This window comes from Triticum aestivum, chromosome 5A, assembly GCF_018294505.1.
Source record: "Triticum aestivum cultivar Chinese Spring chromosome 5A, IWGSC CS RefSeq v2.1, whole genome shotgun sequence".
Classification (NCBI taxonomy): domain Eukaryota; kingdom Viridiplantae; phylum Streptophyta; class Magnoliopsida; order Poales; family Poaceae; genus Triticum; species Triticum aestivum.
Window position 1 is genome coordinate 370224774 of NC_057806.1, and position 14526 is coordinate 370239299.

Sequence of the window (14526 nt, forward strand, 5' to 3'; positions counted from 1 at the left end):
GACAACAGGCTCCCGGAGGACTGGCGATTCGGCAAGGAGCCATACTCCCGCGCCAACCCCCCGCCCGTGGTGAGTCGCCTTTCTTTTCTTTAGATTGTCTTCTTCTTGCCGAGTCTTGTTCTAATCAGTCTGCTTTTTGGTTAGAATCCCCTTCTTCACCCACCAGCCGGCACCTCAGGGCCGGCCCGTGAGTTCGCCGCCGATCGGGCGGAGAGCGACGTCGACGACCCCGATTTGGGGGAGGTGGAGGGACGACAGGCGACTTCAGGCCCTAGGCTACCTTCGCCGACTGGCCTGAAGATGACGCCGAGGGAGGAGTCGCCCCTCACTATCGGCCAGGAGCCAGCCAGCCGGGCGCGGGCTCTTCTACCGTGTCGGGCGCTCTAGGCGGCGGGAAGAAGCGCCAGGCTGCGACGACTTTGTTTAGCAGCCGGCCGAAGAAGCCCAAGGGCTCAGCTGCGGCGACCCGGTGGGACAAGGCAGCCGCGAAGGCCATCCGCTTCCGTAAGGAAGTGAAGAAGCCGCCGTTGGTCTCTGCGTGAGTATTCTGACTTCAAAGTTTATTCTTTCTTCGTGTTTTGTCTGAGTCTCTGCTCGCCCTTCTTTCTTCAGGGCTCACCTCTTTCTTGAGCGGGTCGCCGCCGCCTCCGTCATGGGGTCAGCGGGGACGCCCGCCACCACTCGGCGGATAGACCCTGCAGCCGACCTCCGGGAGGCGACGGAGCGGAATGCGTAGGAGAAGTGCAATGAAGAAGAAGCCCTCCGCCTGGAGAAGGCGGAGGCCGACAGGGCGGAGGCCTCCGCCAAGAAAAAACTAGCGGAGGCCGAAGCCGCCGCCGCGGTGAAGCAGCAGGCTGAGGAAGCCGCACGCCGCCAGGCGGCCTTGCTTGTTACCCTGCTGAACTCTGCGCCGCCGCCGCCGGAGTTCACGGGGCAGACTGGAGGAGCCGGCGGGGAGAACCTCGTCGAGGAGAGGGAAGGCGGCGAGCCCTCTACTACGGGTGCAAACGTTCCACCGCCGCCTCCGTCGCCGTCTGAAGGCATGCGAGGCGAGCAGCCAGCGGACCCTCCGGTGCCGCCGACCGAAGAAGAGGCCGTGGCGAGGCTACTCCTCCAGGTCGGCTCGCCAGCGCGCCATCGTCTGGAGAAGGCGACTTCGGCACCCCGCCCCCTGGAGGCCGGCACCGCCAGCTCCGCGGCTCCAGACGCCGAGGCGACGAGCGCCGCACCTGTTGGGTGGGTGCGGGGAGGCGGCATAGGGCCACTGAATCGGGCGCTCCTGGACGTCCAGGCGAAGCTCCACGCTGAGGGCGACGCCCTCCAGAGCTGCACCAAGGCGTTCCTGGCGTCGCGGGCGGCCGTTCGGGTATGTCTTTTCTTTGGGCCTTTATTTTTCTTGTTCCTCTCCGTGGGGGCACGCCAGCGCACCCACTGGGTGTAGTCCCCGAGTTTCGGGTTGGCTTCTGAGCAGGCGGTCCGGAACTCCAATTTGATGAACTTCTGGTTACTAACTTTGTCTGAAATGCTTGTTGCAGGACTACCACAACCTCCGCGTCACCGCCTTCAACCATAATGTGGAAGAGTTGGGCAAGCGGACCGCCGACTTGGCGAAGAGCCGAAGTAAGTCCTTCTCCTTTTTCTCTTCTTTGTGGGGGCGCGCTAGCGCACCCGCGGGCTGTAGTCCCTGAGATTCGGGCCGACTGCTGAGCAGTCGGGCTGGATCTCCCCGGCGACCTACTTTATTGATGACTGTTGTCTTTCTTTCCTTCCTTCAGGGGCCAACGCTGCTCTTCAATAGCAGCTGAGCAAAGCCAACTCCGTCCTTCTCGCCAAAGGGGAGGAGTGCGGCAAGCTCGCCGCGGAGCGCGATCTGCTGACCACTCAGTTGGCAGAGCAGAAGGGGCTGCTCGCGAAGTCGCAGAGGGAGGCGGAGGAGACGGAGGCCGCCCTCCTGGCCGAGTTCGCGAGTGAGCGCTCTTCCTGGTCTGACAAGGAGGCGATGCTGTCCTCCGGCTTCCACGAGATCGAAGACATCGTTGATGGTGAGTCTCTTTGTTTTCTTTCTTTGAGCCGCCGACCTAGGTCGTGCCGACTCCTGGTTTTTGACTCGCTTTTTTGTTTCTTCGTGTCTTTTGCAGACTTCTTCCCTGGGCAGTCTTAGGCCGCTATCCAAGCCATCGAGGCCGATCATGCAAGTCAGAGGGCGGAGGGCGCAGAGATCGCCGCCGATGCCCCCCGAACTCTTGATGAGAACATCTTGAGTATCGAGGCTCGCCTCCGGCCAGCTCACCGGATGTTGCGCCGGCTTCAGTGTGTCGGCGCCCAGGTGATCTCCGCCCTTTGGCCGGATATGCAGGCTCCGCGCACCCCCAGCCTGATGGCCAACTGGTTGGAGGTCGCGGCTAGTCGCCTCGAGGCCTGGAAGGGCTCTTCGGCCTGGGCTGGAGCGCGCCGGGCCTTGGAGTTCGTCAAGGCGTGGTACCTGGGGCTGGATCTAGACCGGTTGGCCACGCTTTGGTCGGAGGCCCAGCCGGAGCTGGCGGCTGCGGAAGACACCCTCGTCAAGCGTGCTGCGGCGATCGCCGAGTACACCGACACGAGCATCTTCGTCCCCGAGCGGTCTGAAGACGGCGAGGGGTCCCGCCGGAGTGGTTTGGAATGAACCCAGACTACGGCGAAGACTTAGCGGAGGTGATCGGCTCCAGCGTCGAGGAGGAGGACGAGGCGGAGGATGAGGGCGAGGCGGAGGCACCAGAAGACGGAGCAGACGGCCAGCCTCAGCCCGACCACGCCTCCAGCAACGAGCCGCGTGCGACCGATCCGACTGCTGCCGGAGGCGATCAAGCCTAGACTAGACGGCCGACCGCCCCAACGACTGACACTGGCGCCTCCTCCGACCCCCCGACTCCGTCTGCCGCCTCCTAAGCTGCCGCTGTGTCTTTTGTTTTATCTGCTTCAGCAGTCTTTTGAAGAACTTGTTAATTCGCACAATTCCACCCGCGGGGTGTATTCTGAACCTCTGCTTGACAATTCGGCCAAGGGCTTGTGTTATATATATATATGTCTATCTTTTCTTTCTCATTGTTCTTTTGGCTGTTTTCCTTTGCCACTTTCTCCTACTTGCCTGCCTTGCCAATCGGACAGCCGCTCTGCAGACTGTTGCTGGATCAAGTGCTAGGCTACTTTGGGAAAGCAAGTACTTAGCCGATTTTAAGATTGTTTGAGCAAGTTGGATAGAAAACGACAATCCGACTGTCCGAGAGTTAGTTTGCGAGAAGGGCTTGGAAGCCGTCTTGAGCTATGTTTTACGCTTTGAGTCCCTAGCCATTTTTCGTGCGATCACCCATTCTACCTTACCTCTGCCCACCGTACAGTCTCTCTGCGAGCTGCGGCTTCTGAAAGAAGACAGCTTAGATGTTACACACTACTTGTCCGGCTGCAGGAAGCATTTCATAGTGCAAGGCGGCAAGTCCCCGGGCCGACTTGTCGAGCCCGGTGCCAAGCGGCATGACAAAGAGTAACATACTTGTAGGCATATTTTTATCATATAGACAAAAGAGGGCAGTCCCCGAGCTCGTCTCGGGGGGCCCGAAGTCTTGGTACTTTAATACAAAGGGTAGCATGGTACATACTTCATCAATTGTAAAATCTCTTGAGAAGATTTGCATTCCATGGCCGCTCTGTCTCCTTGCCGGAGTCGTCCCTCTTGCGTGCTCGGGGCTTCTGAGTGTCGATCAGGTAGTAGGAGTCATTGCCTAGTACTTTGCTGATGATGAAAGGGCCTTCCCAAGGCGGAGACAGCTTGTGCTGGCCGGCTGTTCGCTGGGTCAGCCGGAGTACAAGGTCGCCTTCTTGGAAAGATCTTGGCCTGACCTTCCTGTTGTGGTATCGACGTAGGCTCTGCTGGTAGATGCTGGACCGGCTGAGTGCCAATAGCCGGCCCTCTTCTAGCAGATCGACACCGTCTTGTCGTGCTTCTTCCGCTTCCTCCTCGGTGTACATGGTGACTCGTGGGGAGTCGAACTCTATTTCCGTTGGGATGACGGCTTCGGCACCATAGACGAGGAAGAAGGGCGTGAAGCCGGTTGACTTGTTTGGAGTCGTGTGCAGACTCCAGAGGACGGTTGGCAGCTCATCGTGCCAGTAGCCAGCCGAGCGCTCCAGAGGCTCGATCAACCGAGGCTTGATGCCGGACAGGATGAGGCCGTTTGCTCGCTCCACTTGGTCGTTTGACTGCAGGTGGGCGACGGACGCTAGGTTCAGTCGGATGCCCTATGTTGCGCAGAAACGGGCCAAGCCGCCTTTGGCAAAATTTGTGCCGTTGTCGGTGATGATGCTGTGTGGTATGCCGTACCGAATTGTGATATCGGTGATGAAGGTCACGGCAGTCGGACCATTCAGTTTCTTAATTGGCTTTACTTCCACCCACTTGGTGAACTTGTCCATTGCAACAAGTAGGTGAGTCGGACCACCTCGTGCTGTTTTGAATGGTCCCACCATGTCTAGGCCCCAAACAATGAAAGGCCAAGCAATGGGGATGGTCTTGAGTGCGGAAGCCGGCTGGTGCGGCTTGGAGCTGAACTTCTGGCACCCTTTGCATTTTTGGACCAACTCCTTGGCCTCTTCCAAGGCAGTCGGCCAAAAGAAACCGTGCCGAAAAGCTTTGGCGACGAGTGCTCTTGAAGCCGCATGGTGGCCACATTCGCCTTGATGGATGTCTTTGAGGATCGCCTAGCCTTGCTCTGGCTCTACGCAGCGCTGGTAGACACCAGTGATGCTGCGCCTGACCAGCTCTCTGTTGATTATGGTATAGGCTGCTGCCTGGCGTTGTACTTGCCGAGCTGAGGTCTCATCAGTTGGTAGCTCTTTGTTCACCAGAAATTTGAGGATGGGCTGGGCCCATGAGGGTGCTGCTATTTCATCAACTATCAGAACTGTGACTTGGACGAGGGCGGCTGGGCTGGGAGGCGGCGAGCTGGAGTCAACAACCGCTTGTTGGGCTGATGAAGTCCCCAGGACGACTGGCTCGTTCCTTGGGCCGAGTTCTGGAATCTTCAAGTCCGTCACCGCAGTCCCCGGGCCGGGCTCGACTGTGGCAGCTTTGGAGTCACCCGCCAAAGTTCCCGTTCCGACTGCCGGAACTCTGGAGTCGGGTCCGCCGTCTTCGGGAGGAGCCGGCACAAAGATGGAGTCTGATTCTGGTGAAGGCTTGATAGACAGCTTGAGGAGGCGTTGAAGGGCGACGCCAGACGGTATTGCTTGGCGGGTAGAGCCGATTCGTGCCAAGGCGTCTGCTTGGTCGTTGTCGTTTCTTGGCACATGGAGGAACTCGCACCCTTCAAAATACCCGTTGAGTTGCTGCACGACGAAACGGTAGCTTTCCATGTTTGCGTCTTTGGCGTCCCAGTCGCCAGACGACTGCTGGACCACTAAGTCTGAGTCGCCATAACACAAGATCCGGCGGATGCCAAGTTCTTTGGCAAGCCGGAGCCCGTGAATGAGCGCCTCATACTCGGCCATGTTGTTGGAGGCGGCAAAATGGATTTGCAGTGCATATTTGAGCTTGTCGCCTTTGGGAGAGGTGAGGACGACGCCGGCTCCCAAGCCGGTGCGCATCTTGGAGCCATCGAAGTGCATCCGCCAATGGGTGGAGTCAGGTGCTGGAGGCAGGTATTGGGTCTCGGCCCAGTCGACGAGGAAGTCGGCCAGTGCTTGTGATTTGATAGCAGTGCGGGGCTGGTAGTAGATCGTGTAAGGAGCCAGCTCTATGGCCCACTTGGCCACTTGACCAGAGGCATCACGGCTACCGATGATCTCAGCAAGTGGAGCCGTGCAGACCACCATGATGGGATGTTCTTGAAAGTAAGGCTTCAATTTCTTGGCAGCAAAGTGCATGCCATAGCACATCTTCTGGTAGTGGGGGTAGTTCTGCTTGGAGGTCGACAGTACCTCGCTCAGGTAATATACTGGTCTCTGGACAGGTAGCGCCTTGCCTTCCTCCTTGTGCTCTACTACAATGACTGTGCTGACTACTCGGCTGGTGGCGGCGATGTACAGGAGCATAGGTTCCTTGGGAGTCGGAGCCACCAGGACGGGTGGAGTAGTCAGCATCTTCTTCAACTAGTGGAATGCTTCGTCCGCCTAATGGTTCCACTCGAAAAAAGTGGTCTTCTTCATGAGTTGGTATAAGGGGAGAGCTTTCTCGCCCAGCCGACTGATGAGGTCTGCTCGTAGGAGAAGGCCGGCAACCAGTTCGGCTTGCCGCCTTTCTGTCGCTTGGGCGGAGGCTGCTCTTCTGGCTGCTGGGCTTCGACGGTCGCGACCTGCTGGCTGCTGGAAGCCGGCTGCGGGGCCTTGCGCTTGTGGTCGCCCTGCTGTTGTCGCCGGCCGGCGTCTGCTGCCGGAGTTCTTGGAACCTGAGGAGCTACTTTGCCAGTCGTGCTGATTTGAATTTCCGTCTTCATGGAGGAGTCGGCCATAGTGTACTTGCCCGCTATGATCAGCAGCTCGTCGAGAGTTTCTGGCTCATCGCAGAGGAGCTTGTGCTTGAGGAGGGTGCCTTCTCGGCACCCGGCTGTGAAGTACTTGATGGCCTGCACCTCGTGCACGCCCTCGCAGGAGTTCCGGAGCTCATCCCAACACGTGAGGTAGTCGCGAGTCGACTCATCAGGACCTTGCACGCATAGGGAGAGCTGGCGAGGCTTGGGAGGATGCTTGTACGTGCTGGTGAAGTTGCGAACGAATGCTTCGGTGAAGTCGACTTAGCTGTTGATGCTGCGGGGCTTTAGGTTGTTCAGCCATGTCCGGGCCGTGCCCTGGAGCATGAGCGGAACGTACTTTACGGCGACACGCTTGTTGCCGTTTGCTATGCTGACAGCCGCGGAGTAGTCGACTAGCCAGTCTTCCGGCTTCACGGAGCCGGTATACTTGGGCGTGTCTCTTGGGAGCGTGAACCCTCTGGGAAAGGGCTCGTCCCGAATGCGGGGCCCGAAACAAGGCGGACCCAGCTCGTCTTCTTCTTCCAGCGCCAGGGAGTGGTGAAGTCGGTCGATCCGGTGGCGGGCGTCATTCTCCCCAACTCCCTCTTGGTGTCCAAGGTGGTCACCAAGAGTCGGATGGTCAACAGGCGGCAGGGAGACTCACCTCTCCTTGCGGGGAGGGGGAGGCGGACAGTCGTCTCGTCGTTCCACTGCTCTCGGGCGGCCGTCTCGGTCGCACTCTATGGTAATCCGAGTCCGACTGTGGCTGACAGCCGGCTCCTTGTCCTTCCTTCCTCAGGTACCGCCAATAGGCATCCAAGACGTCGTGCCTTGATCTCGGTGCGGGTCGTCGTTTGGCCGCTGCGGTGCCTCTGTGCGGCAGCCGGCCTCGTTCTGCTCGGCGGCCGCGTCGAGGAGCCGTTGGACTCGCTCCATCATGAGGCGGCGCTCTTCGCCCTCGAAATTGTCCAGCTCATCCGCCGCTGCCTGGGAGGCTCGGATGTTCTCCGCTGGCGTGGCATACACGGGGCGGCTAGCCCCAAACAGCCTGGCGATGGCTATGCCGCGCTGCTGAACCGCGCCAAGGCGGCTGGGCCCTGCCGGAGCCGGCGAGCCGCCAATATCGCGATCCATCTCCCGCTGGTAAGCTTCTGACAAGCGTCTCATGCTGGCTAGCTTCTTCGCACCTTCAACAAGCTGAAGGCGGCGCGCTTCTATCGTCTCTGCGTCAGCATCTTCTGGAATGGGCACAGCTAGGTCTTGCAGCGCCGCGCCGAGTGAGTCGGGCGCCCTTCCACCAGGGAACTCGTCATGACTGATGACCAACACCTCAGTGACGGTGCTCTCGTCGCTCTCCGCGTGGGGGAGAGGTTCGTCATAGACCACCACATTGGAGGGGAAAGCGTCGACCGACGCAGTGTCGGAGTTGACCAACATCGGGTCGGTGGAGCCTATGGACTCCAAGTCTATGGCAGGCTCACCGGAAACGTGGAGTTGATCGAGGAGGCCCGCGAGGAGGTTTTCGGGGCCGCCTACGCCTGCGTCGGACGCAGGTTCGTCGGAGAGGCGGACCTCGCCGACAAGTTCGGCCAAGGAGCTGGCTACGCAGGCGATCTCCACGCCGCGCAGCACGTCGACGCAAACTTCGTCTGGCATGCCTGGCTGGCTGCGCTCGCCAGGAAGGAAAAGGGTTCTCGTCTAGAACAGATCTCCGGACGGCGGTGCACCATGCCCCACGGTGGGTGCCAAATGTCAGGAGTTTGGTGTGACATATGCCAACGGATGGCTTATCATGGTGGGGGCGAGTAGAACATCGCCGGTGCCTGGAAACGGGATGAGGCGAAGAAATATACGCCGGCGAATCTTACCCAGCTTCCGGGCTCTCCGGGGAGATAATACTCCTACTGCTGCTCTGCGGGGTCTCCGCATGATCACTATGGTCAAGTGTTTACACGGTTGCTCCTTGAGCTGTGTATGGTGGTAGGAGAGGGCAAGGCTAGCTCTCTCCCTCTATCTGGTGAGGTATAGAACTACTGGGATCCGACCCTTTGCATGGGTGCCCTGGGGGTTTATATAGGCCTACCCCCAGGGGTACAATGGTAATGTGACTGGGCGCGGGCCCAGCCGTCAGTGTCTCCGACCTCTGACTGCTGGGGCCCGCCGACTGGTCTCGTACGGAGCCGACAGGCCGCGTCCGCCACGGGCGGGTCTTGCCGGCTGCTGATTACTGTAGCCGTGCTCCTGATGATGCAACCTTGGTCATGGGGTCGTGGCAACAGCCCCGCCGCCTGGCGGGCGATCACTATGGCCACTCCCCATCTCTTCTTGATTAATGGCGCGTGGGCCCGGGGGAGGGCTCGGCCGAATCCCCCGGGCCGACTCCCGTTGGGTCCGACTGGCGGTTGTCCCGCCGTCTCCCAAGGTCTCGCTGGCTGGTGGGCCCTGCTGCCTCCAGGCCGTACAGACAAGCCGTCGTGGGCGCAGGACCAGGTACAGTGGTGCTGATGTCAGGGCCGACTGGGCAACAGTGCCACGCCGCGGGGAGATCTTCCCAAGTACGGCGCGCTGTAGCCATGCCTGCCCTTGGTAAGGGGCGGGGAGTGGGCTTCATTGTAGCCACGCCCCTGCCCCGTCCCCCTCGATGAGGTCAAGGTTTGTTGGAGACGCTGGCCGACTCCCCAAAGCCGGCTTCTCTGGAAGTCGTCCCTGGGACTCGGCCGTGAGCGGGTAGTCGGCCACCTTTCCGTAGACTCCCTAGGAGGCGGCTCTTCGCCCTGTGGTCTTGAGGGGCGCAGCCTGCCCCGATGTCTTGAAAGGTCGTGGGGCTCGGGTTGGCCTACCCGTGGCCCATTACTCCGACAGGTATGGGGTCCCGAACTATGCATCTAAGGTCGATGGTAATAGGAGACTGGGGACATAATGTTTACCCAGGTTCGGGCCCTCTCTATGGAGGTAATACCCTACTTCCTGCTTGATTGATCTTCATGAATATGAGTATTACAAGAGTTGATCTACCACGAGATCATAATGGCTAAACCCTAAAAGTCTAGCATGTTTGACTATGATTATGAGGATATATCTACGAACCTAGCCCTCCCGTTTATATAGACACCAGAGGGATCTAGGGTTACATAAGGTCAGTTACAGAGAAAGGAATCTTCATATTCGGACGCTAAGCTTGCCTTCCACGTCAAGGAGAGTACCATCCGGACATGGGTAGAGTCTTCGGTCTTCGTATCTTCACAGCCCATCAGTCCGGCCCATGTCTAATAGGTCGGACGCCCGAGGACCCCTTAGTCCAGGACTCCCTCACCAAGCAAGCAAAACCCCCATGTTCATTTCGATACAATCCCACTCTCTCGCTCCTGCTCTCTTTTATTGCATTAGGACACCAACGATTCATCTGTTACATGCTGTGATAGTTGAACCCCTTTTCCTATGCATGAACTGTCATTGCCACAGTAAATAGATGAAACCCACTAGCATGAGTAGGAGTTGTTTGAGCCCTGGTGTGCCTACTCATTCATGCTTGTTTGTCATGCCTGCTACTGCTTAGAGTTGAGTCAGGTCTGATTCATCGGGGATGAATTGGAATGGTGATGAACATGTCCTACTTTGTGTGAGCTGAGTGTGTGAACACGATTTGGTAAAGGTAGCGGTGAGAGGCCATGTAGGAGTACATGGTGGTTTGTCTCATTGAAACCGTCCTCAGGAACTGAGTTTTGTGTTTGTGATACATGAACAACTACTACCACGCATTGGGCCCGAAACCAATGGACCATCTCGACTTATTAACCGCCATTCTCCTCTGTCCGGGAGTTGCAAGTAGTTTCTGGTGTTTGTAGTATGTTGGAGGCCGTGTGCAACATTGACCCGAGGGGTGGGCTGTGATGCGGTAGGCACGTGGCCCGGTGTAACGGGACGCCCGTTTGTTGCCTCGGGAACCTTGCACACATCGTTCGGGGCCGTATGTGGAAACCTCAGCCGGACTCCCTGCAGATGGAACCTGAATAGGCCATAAACTTGGACTATGGACTTGTGTGGTTAGTCAGGTCGTGGCCGACACCCTCGCCAGGCTTCCGCTTGAAGGTTGCCGAGATACATAACATGTACATGAAGGTAAGTGGCGAGAGTGTGTGTGAAGAAGTACACCCCTGCAGGGTTAACATCGTCTATTCGAATAGCCGCGTCCGCGGTAAAGGACTTCTGGGTTGCCTGTGCAGTTCATAGACAATGCAAGTGAAAGTGGATACTCTAAAATGCGCGAGATAAGCGTGAGTGCTATGGATGGCGTTCTCGTAGGGAGACGGGAGCGGATCCATAGTGGTGTATTGATATGGTGAATATGTGGACTCATGTGTGCCACCTCAAAAGAGTTACATGCAGTCGTAGTTCAGGATAGCCGCCGAGTCAAAGCTGGCTTGCTGCAGTCAAACTCCACCACCCCCTTTGTTGATACCGATGCATATGTAGCTAGTTCTGATGTAAGTCTTGCTGGGTACATTTGTACTCACGTTTGCTTAATTTATGTTTTGCAGAGAGACTTCAGTCTCACTAGTAGTTCCGCGTGGACTTTGACGTTTAGCTTGTTACCTCAGCTACGATCTTGTGCCCTGGGCAGGGTCTTGTAGATAGTCAGGCTTCTCAGCCTTTTCCATTTGTAGTTGTCTATACTCAGACAAGTTAAGCTTCTGCATGTGCTTTTTGCTTGTATGACTTGAATGCTGGGTCATCAGACCCATGTTTGTAATATCAGGCTCTTCGAAGCCTAATGAATAAATACTTTGAGTTGTAGAGTTTTGTTGTGATGCCATGTTGTATTTCCACATATCGAGCATATTGTGTTTATGATTTGAAATGCTTGGTATGTGTGGGATCCGACAACCTAGTTGTTTATCCTTGGTAGCCTCTCTTACCAGGAAATGTCTCCTAGTGCTTCCACTAAGCCATGGTAGCTTGCTGCTTTCTCTTGAGCACTTGCGTTGGTTTTCCCTTGAAGAGGAAAGGCTGATGCAGCAAAGTAGCGTAAGTATTTACCTTAGTTTTTGAGAACCAAGGTATCAATCCAGTAGGAGGCCATGCACAAGTCCCTCGCACCTACACAAACAAATAAATCCTCGCAACCAACACGATAAGGGCTTGTCAATCCCTACACGGTCACTTATGAGAGTGAGATCTGATAGATATGATAATATAATTTTTTTTGGTATTTTTATGATAAAGATGCAAAGTAAAATAAAAGGCAATAAAAACAACTAAGTGTTGGAAGATTAATATAATGGAAAATAGACCCAGGGGCCATAGGTTTCACTAGTGGCTTCTCTCAAGAGCATAAGTATTCACGGTGGGTAAACAAATTACTGTTGAGCAATTGATAGAATTGAGCATAGTTATGAGAATATCTAGATATGATCATGTATATAGGCATCACGTCCGAGACAAGTAGACCGACTCCTGCCTGCATCTACTACTATTACTCCACACATCGACCGCTATCCAGCATGCATCTAGAGTATTAAGTTCATAAGCACAGAGTAATGCTTTAAGCAAGATGACATGATGTAGAGGGATAAACTCATGCAATGTGATATAAACCCCATCTTGTTATCCTTGATGTCAACAATACAATACGTGCCTTGCTGCCCCTACTGTCACTGGGAAAGGACACCGCAAGATTGAACCCAGAGCTAAGCACTTCTCCCATTGCACGAAAGATCAATCTAGTAGGCCAAACCAAACTGGTAATTTGAAGAGACTTGCAAAGATAACCAATCATACATAAAAGAATTCAGAGAAGATTCAAATATTGTTCATAGATAAACTTGATCATAAACCCACAATTCATCGGTCTCAACAAACACACCGCAAGAGAAGATTACATCGAATAGATCTCCACAAGAGAGGGGGAGAACTTTGTATTGAGATCCAAAAAGAGAGAAGAAGCCATCTAGCTAATAACTATGGACCCGTAGGTCTGAAGTAAACTACTCACACTTCATCAGAGAGGCTATGGTGTTGATGTAGAAGCCCTCCGTGATCGATGCCCCCTCCGGTGGAGCTCTGGAAAAGGCCCCAAGATGGGATCTCGTGGATACAGAAAGTTACAGCGGTGGAATTAGGGTTTTGGCTCCGTATCTGGTAGTTTGGGGGTACGTAGGTATATATAGGAGGAAGGAGTATGTTGGTGGAGCAACAGGAGGCCCACGAGGGTGGAGGGTGCGCCGGGGGGGGGGGGGGGGGGTAGGCACGCCCCCTACCTCGTGCCTTCCTCGTTGATTGCTTGACATAGGGTCCAAGTCCTCTGGATCATGTTCGTTCCAAAAATCACATTCCCAAAGGTTTCATTCCGTTTGGACTCCGTTTGATATTCTTTTTCTGTGAAACCCTAAAATGGGCAAAAAACAACAATTCTAGGTTGGGCCTCCGGTTAATAGGTTAGTCCCAAAAATAATATAAAAGTGTATAATAAAGCCCAATAATGTCCGAAAAAGAATATAATATAGCATGGAACCATCAAAAATTATAGATACGTTGTAGACGTATCAAGCATCCCCAAGCTTAATTCATGCTCGTCCTCGAGTAGGTAAATGATAAAAATAGAATTTTTGATGTGGAATGCTACTTGGCATAATTTCAATGTAATTCTTCTTAATTGTGGTATGAATATTCAGATCCGAAAGATTCAAGATAAAAGTTCAATATTGACATAAAAATAATAATACTTCAAGCATACTAACTAAGCAATTATGTCCCTTCAAAATAGCATGGCCAAAGAAAGTTATCCCTACAAAATCATATAGTCTGGCTATGCGCTATCTTCACCACACAAAGTATTTAAATCTTGCACAACCCCGATGACAAGCCAAGCAATTGTTTCATACTTTTGGTGTTCTCAAACTTTTTCAATCTTCACGCAATATATGAGCGTGAGCCATGGACATAACACTTTAGGTGGAATAGAATGGTGGTTTTGGAGGAGACAAAAAAGGGAAAGATAGTCTCACATCAACTAGGCGTATCAACGGGCTATGGAGATGCCCATCAATAGATATCAATGTGAGTGAGTAGGGATTGCCATGCAACGGATGCACTAGAGCTATAAGTATATGAAAGCTCAACAAAAGGAACTAAGTGGGTGTGCATCCAACTCGCTTGCTCACGAAGACCTAGGTAATTTTGAGGAAGCCCATCATTGGAATATACAAGCCAAGTTCTATAATGAAAACTTCCCACTAGTATATGAAAGTGATAACATAGGAGACTCTCTATTATGAAGATCATGGTGCTACTTTGAAGCACAAGTGTGGTAAAAGGATAGTAGCATTGTTCCTTCTCTCTTTTTCTCTCATATTTTTTTAATTGGGCCTTTTTATGGCCTTTTTTCGTCCGGAGTCTCATCCCGACTTGTGGGGGAATCATAGTCTCCATCATCCTTTCCTTACATGGGACAATGCTCTAAAAATGATGATCATCACACTTTTATTTACTTACAACTCAACAATTACAACTCAATACTTAGAACAAAATATGACTCTATGTGAATGCCTCTGGCGGTGTACCGGGATATGCAATGAATCAAGAGTGACATGTATGAAAGAATTATGAACAGTGGCTTTGCCACAAATACAATGTCAACTACATGATCATGCAAAGCAATATGACAATGATAGAGCGTGTCATAGTAAACGGAACGGTGGAAAGTTGCATGGCAATATATCTCGGAATGGCTATGGAAATGCCATGATAGGTAGGTATGGTGGCTGTTTTGAGGAAGGTATATGGTGGGTGTATGATACCGGCGAAAGGTGCATGGTATTAGAGAGGCTAGCAATGGTGGAAGGAAGAAAAGTGCGTCTGATCCATGGACTCAAGTACTCATATACTTGTTGCAAAAAGGTGCGTGGTATAAAGAACTCATATACTTATTGCAAAAATCTACAAGTTATCAAAGCAAAGTATTACGCACATTCTCCTAGGGGGATAGATTGGTAGGAAAATACCATCGCTCGTCCCCGACCGCCACTCATAAGGAAGACAATCAATAAAT